General features: G+C 41.2%; 1 long non-coding RNA gene across 1 annotated transcript in view; it reads left to right on the top strand.

The window, feature by feature from the left end:
- LOC110474619 (uncharacterized) overlaps nucleotides 1-11,151 on the top strand; it is a 118,792-nt gene that overhangs the window by 63,054 nt on the left and 44,587 nt on the right. The window lies entirely within an intron of this gene.

Raw genomic sequence — 11,151 nt, 5'->3', positions numbered from 1 at the left:
AACATTCTATTCTCAAAAATGTCCTCCTTACATCTAAATTTAATTAAAATTAATGTATTTTGAATCTTGTTCCACACAACAAATGTCTTGCCAGGCTCCACAGTGATAATGTGGCAATGTTTTCATAACATTAGAGAAGACAATGACATAGGCAGCTGCCTTAAATTGCCAGAAGTTTTGCACTCTCTAACAAATACAGCTCAGTGTTGACTGATTAAATGTGGAAGTAATTTATCCAAATGAAATATTAGGCCTTTTTCCAAGATCTTTTTGTGTGTGTGTGCCTCATACTCTTGACCAATCCTTCTCTGCTGGATTGGTCAAGAGTATAAGGTATGCTAAAATGGGAATCTTTGCTAGGTTTGGGATAATGTTTCTTGTTTCTGACTACTACTTGTCCCTCAGATTGCTGCCACTCAGCATCAGAACATTTTAAAAGAGAAGAGTTGGGTGCAGGATTGTTTCCTAAATCCACTGATGTATTTGGTCTTCTGTGTCCTTACTGTCTACTGCTTCTGCACCACACTTTGTAGAATGCATTTTCACTGAAAAAATGCTGGCTGCCACACTTCATTTCTCCTTGGTCAGCTTCCCATTGGGCACTTATCAAATTCCCCTTCAAAGCAGTGTTAAGGTTCCCGTTGATTTCAGTCAGCACTGGAGCAGATTTTTGTGCTGTATTACCCTGTTTGTTTGGTGGTGGCGGGTTAGTCTGAGGCCTTGCACTTTTCTGTCTCTAAAGAATTTTGAAAGATGCCTGCTGCTCTCTCAGTGCCTGTTCTTCCTGCTTCTCCTTGGGCCCCTTTGGCAAAGAAAGGTCTCAACAATATACCTGAATCATTGCTCAGTGACAAGGGGGCATTTGCTCCCCTGCCTTTCTGGATGTGGAGCAGAGAAGAAACCAGAGCATACAAGAGCCACTGAGCTTTTTGGGGAGAAATTGCTGGAGGCGCCAGGAAATTTTTTGCTTGCTAATACAAAACCACATCTTGGCATGACAGGCTAGAAGAGCAGTGGGCTACTTGAGGATCCCAGTGAATAAGATACTAAGGAAAGCTAATTAAATTTTGTCTCCAACCTGGGATAGCTGCTCTCCACTAAACTGATCGGAGCATGGCTGTGGGATGAGGGCACAGCATCTCTTCTCTGCCAAACTGGGGCAAACCCAGTCACCACTCATCATCTCTCAGGACAGGGCTCACCCTGGGACACAACATGCCTCTCCTTGGGACCATCAGGAGTTTGACAGCAAGAGCAGGCATTACTCAAATTTGTTCTTTGTGTCCCTCAGCTGAATACAACCTCCTAGCCAAGTGTGCAAGAACTTGAAATTTGCTGTGTCAGTCCTTCTTTTTACCTCTTTCTCCTCCACATTTATTTGTCTTTTCTGAAGTTTAATGCACTGTAGCGGGTTTAATAACATATAACAGTAAAGATTCAAGCTTGCATCTATTGCAATTCATTGCTGTTACTTAGCAGTAGAAACTTCCTATGGCTGCTAGACAGATAAAGGATGGAGCTGCTCCAGAGCCAAAGATGCTTTTCTGTATTATTCAGTTATTTTTTAACCTTTTTTGCTATGTATGATTGCCAAAAATAGCACTGCTGGTAGAAGGAAAAAAAAAAGAAAAGCCCTTAATGTTTACATAAAACACCTCTAGTAAGGGAATTTGTTTTACAGGAATAACCAAAGTTGGTTTTCTTTATTTTGTTCCTCTTTCTGCAAGAGCTTTTATATAATTTGGGGATGGAGGTTAAGAAAAGCTTGGAACATTACTTTCCCTTTAATCCTTAGATCTCTAAGCTAACTCTACATTTTGTTTTCATGCTGAAAGGGAAAAAATATTTTCCTGGCAGGTTGAGAATGATTTTTCCATTAATCTTTCCTTTTGGAGCCAAGATACATTTTTTCACAGAGAACTGATGTGACATAATACTGTACCTGGAATTTCACACTGAGGAGAGTAGAAAAACATTCTCAATTCTCACCATAGCAAGCACTCACAACTGGGCTCCAAACCCTCCAGCAAATCCAAGAAGCCAAAAGAGCAATTTAAAAAGGGGACAGGAAGGGAATATGAGGCATAGTCATTTCCCATGGGGAATGAAATGTCATGCTACTTATTAAGGCCTTTCAAAGATATGCTGATAGGATATGGTATAAAGTGGCACAGGCCAACAATTATCTTGCTTGAAAGTTATCTCAGCAATTTGAAATCTGCTAATTAAAAAAAAAAAAGGCACATCAGAGCAGAATCTCAAAGTGTAAATGTGAGGAGCAGTAGAAATGCTTCAGATTAATGCAATTCAAAGCAGAACAGAAAATGTCTCTGCAATTAAATACATATGTACATGATCTTGGATTTATGAAAGTTGATAGAATCCACCCATCTGACTATTTTTGGCTTATCAATGTTTTCTTTCAACATTTAAAGTGTTTTCTTCAAAGCTCAGTGCTGGAGCATTTCCAGGCAGTTTAATTGTCCAGATGTGGAGTAGATTTCATAAGTACTTGCAGTATAGGGAAGACATGAATGTTTTTTCTTGGAAGACAATGAAAAGAAGATAAATCCTTTCAAATTCTGACTTGGTTTTTAAAAAGGACTTGCTGGAATCAGTCTTGAAAAATTCACAGGCCTCAAAAGAAAAGCACAACTGTCTTCATATGTTTCATCACGGTTCTGCTAAATTTATCTATGGGTGCCCATGAATTCACAAGATACAGCCACTCTGAGTGGTAAGGCCCATTACCTATTCAAAGGACTTTCATAAGAGTACTAGATGGCTGTGCTTCTCCTTAAGTCTTCTAGAGCTCTCTGTTGTGTTCCTTGGTACTGAAAATCCCCAAACAATACTGAAGTACAGAAGACAGATTCAACAAAAAAGGTTCTTCTATTTTTCCAGCATGAGGAGGTTTCTTGGTTGCAGTGCTTACCTGAAGTGCAGTTGCCTAAGCTCTCCTGTGTTCTCCATGGCAGTCAAGTTTGTTGTCTCCCAAAAGAAAGATGTAGTGCATTTCATGCTCTCATGGCACACAATGACAGCAGTATCCCTGTGATATTACAGCCATCTAGGAAGGGACCCGGAAAGGTAGGCTTTTTTTTTTTTTTTTTTTTTTTTGACAGTGATCTGGTGGCATCCATTCTACTAGCAAGACTTAATTTCTGAAAAGCAATATTGACTGAAATGACATTCCAAAAATCACTCTAATCACAGGATCTGATTTTTATGGCTGGTTTGAATTTTCAGCTTCACATGATTCACATGGTTCAGCTAAAAGTCATTCTCTTCTGGACACATGCATAGTATCTGTTCAATCTGCCATCATGCATTGCTTCATTTAATGCTTCATTTCGTTTTCAGGCCCTAGGGCAAAACTGGCCTTCATGTAGAGTGAACACCACCCTCTAAACCTCTATTTCTGCCTACATATAGCATACCTGAGCTTGGCCTGGCATTTCTAGTGACTACAGCCCATTTCCAGGGGTTTAGTCTATTGAAACAGCCAGGAAGGTGCTGGTAGATTCCTGATGTGATAGCATCCTGTTTACACAAGGCTGCCATGAGATTGCTTAGTCATATCACTGACAGCTACCAAAGGAGGAACCTGCAAGAGTGGTTATGTGGGAGATTGTGTGTCCTAATGAAATTTTTTGAGGTAGTCAGCCTTGACTGTGCTGTGGAAATACAGAAGTTATTGTTTTGTGCTCCACTGCCAGCTGCACAGGCAGCACTTTATAGGGCGTGTGTAGAGGAAAAATCATGAGCCATAACAGCTGCTCTTTTTTCAAATTGTCCATTGCTAGAAGAGTCGTTTCACTGCAAGCAGCCATAGCTCTTGTGTGCTGTGCCTTTGCATGAAGAGAGCCCACAGAGAATATGAACTGAGTCATGTTCTTCATCTTATGCTGAAGTCCTACGTGCTGCTTCCTTCTCAGAAACTCATGCTCACAGCAGAGAAACGGCTGGAAATTCTCCATCTGTATCACCCAAGTCAGAGCCCCCTTAAGCTCCCCCACCCATCCCAGCTGAGAGAAGCAGCCACTTCCCACAAATGAGTAATGAGAACGTTTTTCTTACATTACAAATTCTAACAAATCTCAGCCTCTTTGCTGTATGTTCTGGGTTCCATGTAGGCTTACTGTTTTATTTGTATGACTTTCTGCCAAGCTGTTTCTGAGAACTGGAAGTGTAAAAACAAATAGAAAAGTTGTAAGTGAGAGAAAACCTATCTCTGTGTTTGAAATCAGTTCCCAAATCTGTGGCTGGCTACGCTTCATCCTGATGTTATTGTGTGGTTATGGATATTGGACATTCTCTTTGCTGGAATGAGTGACGCCAAGATGCACCTGTTCTGATGATCTGCTAAGATAAAAAACAACTGTGTACCACTGCTGAATGCAAAAGTCAAAACAGGGAGCCTCTTTTATAAAAAATCCATCAGGTTCCGTCAGTGTTACAGTAGGTAGGAAAAGAGTGGGAAACTTGTGTAACAGTGCAGCCCAAAATAGGGTCATTAACACACAGAAATAGTAGAAAGCAAGACAAATATACCTCAGCAGTCATTTTTCTCTCCTCTTCTGTCTATCATCTCTCCTTAAACCTCACAGTTTTCCTTTTTCCTTTTAGCTTTTTATCTCTCTCAGGCTAGTTTTATTTTCTGTCTGGGAAGAAAGCAAGTGATTTTGCTTGGTTCACTGAAAGAGTTGAGGTTCTGCTGGGAGTGATTAAGGAGCAAGCTGAGCAACATGCATGCATTTCTAGGTGTTGTTATAAAGTTAATTATGAAAAGTTAATTAAAGTTAATTAATTTTTTTCATAAGGATTTTTTTAGCTAAGCCATAAAACAGAGTGTGTGTCTATTTAGGGTCCTTAAAAGTCTTTTGTCATGACCCAAATGTCCCCATGATCAAATGTCAATACTTATTTTCCAGGATCGCATTTTAAGTCATTGCATACAGCTTATATGAGAGTGTCACAAGCTACTTTTGATGTTAGAAATGCCATCATTGCAGTGGTAGGTGAAAAATACCCAGTACATCCAATATTACTGTTTAAAAACAGTTCTATGCCACCCTTGTCTGCATTAGGAACCCTCCAGCAAATGTACTTGTGTGGTAAGAAGATGTAGTGGCTAGCAACAGGCACATATGGAGTGAAGGGCTTTTCCTCCCATTTACATTTCTTCATCAGCCCAGCTTCATAAAGGGGCTTTGGGACCATTCACTGCCTTTACTACCTGCAGTAGTGTGTCTGCTCCCTGATCCTCTTTTTATCCATTCATGTTGATTGGCACTTCAGTACCTGTGCCCTGCCCTACAAGCCTGTGAATTCCCTGTGACAATAAACTCATTTTATGCAGCTGTGACAAATTTATTTCATCCTCAGGATCTGAGTGACATCTCCTCACACCCCTGCATGAACTCCATGCAGGTGTTGGGTGCTGCAGACTTCTTCCCTCTCCCTCTGCAGCTGAAACACCTCTTCCAGGTGTCTTGGTCTGTGTCTGACTTTCCCTGGGCTGAGGGACACCCATCAGGATCCTTGCACGGGGCACAGGGATTTTGTATTGTCTTACTTTCTCTTGCAGCAGAGACATGTTTTAGGACCATTGTTTTAAGACTGTTTTAGGGCATATGTTTTAACCATTTGCATGACTGAATCTCCCCCTGTGTTGTAGCTGTCGTAAGTGCTTTTGAAACAACATCTTTCTGCCCGGTGTGCATGCCTACCACTTTGGCCATCAGTTTCCTTATCTTCCTTCCCTCTTCTTACATCTGACCACGTCACTTAGCAGCTCCTATACATTTATCCTTATCACATTAATCAATTCTGATAATTACTGTGGGGGAAAAAAGGCAGTGAAGTATTAATTTCACTAATTAACAGTGCATCATTTCTTTGCTCTGTTCAGTTTGTCTAGTGGATGCAATCTGCTTTGGCTCTGCCTATCCACAACAAAGGCAATAGTCTTAGTGCTCAGGTGATTTGCTCTGCCCTTATTTCATAGCTGCTGTTACTAGCAGGTCTGGTTCTTTTAGTGTTTGCTGACATGACACTCCACTCTTACAAGACACATTTGTTTCTTCTAAAGTCCACAAGTGTGTTTTGAAATCGCGCATGGAAAGTTTTTAGTCAACATTAATATTGGCATTGTGTGGTAAGTCAGGCCAGCAAGGAAGGAAATATGGGAAGCCCTGAATGAATGAAATCAGGCTGGAATTTTGGTGTAGGGACCCCAGTTATACCAATTATCTTACAGTTTGGTAAGAAAATGAAGAACAGAATTGGTCTGTTGCTTGTTTGTTTGGAGTTTTTTAGTCTGCCTAGTTTATTTTTTTTAGTAAAATGTTATCTCATTGTTGCCAGAATGGCATATTTGAAGGAATTAAAGCACTAAAGGGTTATTTTGGGTAAGACGACCCTCCAAGTAACTTCTGCATTTGAATTCACAGACTCACCATAGAGATGAGAACTTCTACAGTTTTCTACCCCAAAGGTTTCTCAAACTTTGAGGCTGGTCATCATCTCAGCTCCTGGGTGAGCTAGATGCACAACATATACGTGTGCAGACGCACACACACATTCAAGTGTGCAGCAGTAGTTTGGAATATGTGATCCAATGCCTGTGACTTGGCCCTCACAGTTCCTTGCGTATCCCTAGCAGCAGTTCAGCTAATAGATTGTGTCTTGCTGTGAATCTCAAAACAGCCTTTCCAGCTCCTGTCATCCAACAAGTTCCCTAGGCCTCCAAATTTTCCATGCCTCAGAAACATGGTTTAACATCAGAAGGACAACCCTGAGATCCTGAATTTCTTTGTGGTTCCAGGAAAAGCCATTCACCAGAGTCCTTTTGCTTTTCAGTTCTGCCTAAAATTAGGCTTTCACTTTAGGGGCTTCTACAAATGCATGTCTGCTATTACATCTGCAGAGTCTTTGACTGCTTTTCCAGACAAACTTCAGAACAGAGATGGCTTCATTTGGACACATGCTACCTGTATCCCCGCTCAATACTTGTGTCTGGAGGAGCCACGTCTTTAATGTGCTGCTCCAGGACAGTGCTGGCACCGTGTTCTCTGTGTTCATGATGCCCCTAACTTCCAGGCATGTGCTGTATTGCAAATCTGGATGTACCACAGTGTGCAGTGGATGGGATCATGTGGCAAACCCTGCATTTGCTATAGCGAGCCCCACTCCTGAGGTAACCTGTGAGGCTATTAACACTTTCCAGACTATCTCCTTACAAACCATATGCAGCTTGGTATCATGCCAAGGCTATTCAGCAGGTAGCTAAAAGATCTATGTGCTGGTCCTTATGAAGAGCAGGTGACTTTCAAGGCAACAACTTCTTTTCTAGGCTTTGCGTATAACCCGGGAGGAGGTTGATATTTGCAGTTTTCAGCCTTCTTAAAAGGCCTCCCCATCCTTAGTTTCATTAATTTAAGCCCTTGTAATGAAATTTTCCCAGGCTGAGTGCTTCCTAATACCTTGCATGCCTGGCTCCCAGCCCCAATATGAGCCAGTTCCAGTGGCTTCTGCTCTCTTCTCTGGGTCAGCTCCCACATTTCCTATACAAAACTACCGCAATACTGTATATTTTTCTCAATCTGAACTTATTTCCAGGGTCTCTTATATGACAGCTTGGATTTGATTGAATATTGTTGGCTGTGTCATTTGCTCATACATATTTATCCTAGGGAGATACCAGCTGATTTTCGAAGGGCTGTGGGCACCACTCCAAAATAGTGAGAGTTAGGTGCTAGCCATTTCTGTGGGTCTGGACCATTAAGGGTGCCATACAGAGTTAAGAGTGGGAAAAACCTTGAGCCCCTTCTTGAAGACATGTGCTTTGTTGCCAGAGAGGTCCATTCACCTCACGGCCATTTAGGAGACATATTTCATGCTACATCTTAATGCATGAGAGGATTGAGGCTCTCCCCAGTGGTACCGGGGGCGTCCCGGAGCTGGTCCTGGCAGCCCCTGTGCAGCCGGACAGACGCCGTTCTGCTGCTCCCCTCTGCTGTTCAGCGCGGAAACAGCACGCTCCCAGCCGGGCATCCTCCCCCAAACTCCAGAATATTTCCCCTTTAGCTGTTTTGCTTCTTTCTTTGGCCAGGTGTGGGAGGTGTGGAGGGGAAGGGAGCCGAGCTGACACTGGATGTGTTTATTGTGCTTGGCAGCCGGCTGCAAATGCAAAAGGAAGTAATGCTGATTTCCTACGCTCTGTAATTCTCATTTCTGACCTTTTTTTATAGATAGGGAAGATGAAAGATAATTTGCTGGAAAAGCAAAATAAATGAGACACAGAACCAGAACTTGTGCCAGGAGAGATGCTGGCAAATGTGCAGTGCATGGCAATGGGCTGAGGCAGTGGAGCTTTAAATGTTTTGAGTCAAGGTCAAATAAAGGCTGTGATTCAAGTTCAGATTTAAAATATTAACATTAACACATCTTGCTTTCTCAGGATGTCAGTTCATTTTACATAGGAATCTCAGAGCAGGCCCTTTATGGGTTTGATGGGACTGCAAATTAAAAAAAAAAAAATCTCTCTTCTTCGCTTCCCCCCTAAAAATTCCTTTCAAATGCTTTAGCTTTGAAATTTTGGATTCCAGTTTAATTCAAGTGGCAAGCAGAGTAAAGGAAAAGGCACTGCAACATTAGATAATTGTAAATGATAAAGCAACACCCTCAGAATTTTTAAGTCTGCCAGTTGAAGTAATCATTGCTTATAATAGAATTAATCATCTAGATTGTATTGACTTGGCTTTCTTTCTTCAAATCAAACCCTACTGCCAAGTCATTCTCTAAGTGTAAAAAAGAAAGAAACGAGCAAAATCTCCACCTGTTTTTCTCAGTGGCCCTCATATGAGTAAACAAAACACACAGCTTGGAGAGAAGACAGACATTTATTGATATCTTCACTTTTTTTTCTCTCTTTTTGCTGGATCAGCCATAACTTACTGCATTTTTCTAAAGCCTGATTAGCATTTGCAAGTTCTGTACAATGGGCCAGCTTTTCTGCAATTCCTGGCTTCCTTTCACTTTGTCCTGTTCTGTCAGGGGTGACGTCAATAAACTCGAGGGGGCTCAGATGTAAAAGGTTGAGAAATTCTCTGGGTTAAACCCCTTCAGGAGAGCTGTAAAAGATGTGATGGCATTTGGACTCTGCCCACCTGTAAAAGTTGCAAAAGGCCTGTGCAGTATGACATTCCCTCATGAAATGCAAGACGTTCCAGCCATGAACAAATAAATGCTGTGAACTGAAAGGTCTCCTCCTCCTCTGCTGAGTCAGAGAGCGACGTGCAGGCAGGCGAGATGTCAGTGTTTGTGTCCAAGTGCTGTGCCTTTTGTGGCTACCTGGTCCATTCACTATTTTTTTCCAGAGTGAAGGGGAAAAAAGATGCACTAAAATTGCAGGAAGAGCTGTGGAAGAATATGGATATCTGTGGTGAATCATTACACTGAGGGCCGTGATTCAGAGAGAGAGGAAGAACTAATTTGAGCCTGCTTTAGTCCCATTCTAAAGTGTCTGCATTGTGACTACATTCAAATCTTTCAGAAAGAATGTGAACTTGGTCAAATGGGACTAGTTTAGGTAGCAGTATCCATATGGGAGTTTAATGTGGTTAAACTTTAACCACATTTATGTGTAGATGTGGCAAGTAGAGATGTGAGTTTGTGGTGGAATTGGCAGTGCTGGGTTAATAACTGGACTTGACCATTATCTTAAAGGTCTTTTTCAACCTAAACTATTATATGATTCTATAAATGAATCCTCCACAATTTCAAATCTTTGATAGATTTCAATGGATTTTCCCATATAGTCTGACATCAAAAAACCCCTGCTGAGGCAGATCTAGGGAACATAATTGCTTCTTGAGGGCCCAGAAGGACTCTCCAATACATTTAGTAGAAAAGAAGTTTAGTGTGAGCAATCAGTAAGAGCAAAGAATTCTTAACAATAACAGGCTGTAAGAAATGGAGCCATGCATTTTACACTCACAGGTTTCAGGTGTTCCATGATTTGTTACTCAGAGCAAAGATCGGAGTCAGATCTGTTGCTTGAAAATACAGATCATTGAAAGCCCTGTGAATAAAGATTGCCAGGCCTCTATTAATTAACATAGGCTTCATCTTGTCTTTGTGACAAGTTGCAGTCAGCATGTCAAAAACTGTGCCTGCTGACTGCATGTACTCAAAACAGGGGTGCAGCTTCCCCTTCCTTCTCAAATCATAATACTGCCTCAAACTGAATATAGCAGGGGTTGCCTCAATTTGGTTTTGAGTTCCTGAGTTTCCTATGTTCAAGCTTTTCTAAATGGCAGATCAAAACAGAGATATTACCAGTAAAATCTTTGTAATCTCATGATTTCAAAAGCAAAAGCTTTAAGTAAATCCCAGAATTTCCATCTGAAAATAGAAGTTCTGTAGCTGCCTGCATTCCAAACAAGCCTGCCCAAAGGATTTCATTTAGATAGGTTATCATTCCTTATTATCTTTCTAGCACTCACAGTGGCTGTAAAATCCCTAGGAATGGTGGCATTTCCATTTATTTCCATGTTCAGCTCACAGAACACACTCATGACATGAAAATACCATAGAAATGCAAGGTAATTATCATTATTATGTAACTCCTTGGCATCCAGGAGCAGAATTAGCAGCCTGAGTGGTGCCTATAAGAAAAACAGAATACATTTCAGTAAGCAAGCCTGTCATTTTTTATCTCTTAAGTAACCTTAAATAAAATTGAACTGGCTTATTCAGTGTGAAAAAAAAAAAAAAAAGGAAAAAAAAACCCAAGTTCTTATAATCTTTATTGTAATGATAATAGATGTACTACTTCATTTAAATAAAATCTCTGAACAGCACCTGGAGTTTTACAGAGAAATCCTGCACTGGGGATTTGTATGCAGCACGCTTCCATACGAAATGTCAGAATTGCATGGACAAGGACAGCAGTGAAATTTAAAAGGTGATGGATAAGACAGATGGCTGAGCAGAAGTGGTCTGCATTGCCATGGAGAAAAGTCTGGTGCTATCCTCAGCAATCACTGCTCGAGTTTGCAAGAGTCTGGCTGCTATGGAAGCATCTGAGCCAACCCTGGGTGTTGCAATATGCCAGTTTTCCAAGAAACAGATTGGTGTACAGTG

The sequence above is a fragment of the Lonchura striata genome, chromosome 2 (assembly GCF_050655825.1).
Source record: "Lonchura striata isolate lonStrDom1 chromosome 2, ASM5065582v1, whole genome shotgun sequence".
NCBI lineage: Eukaryota > Metazoa > Chordata > Aves > Passeriformes > Estrildidae > Lonchura > Lonchura striata.
Note: the sequence above shows the minus strand (reverse complement) of the source record. Positions and strands in the feature narration are given on the sequence as shown.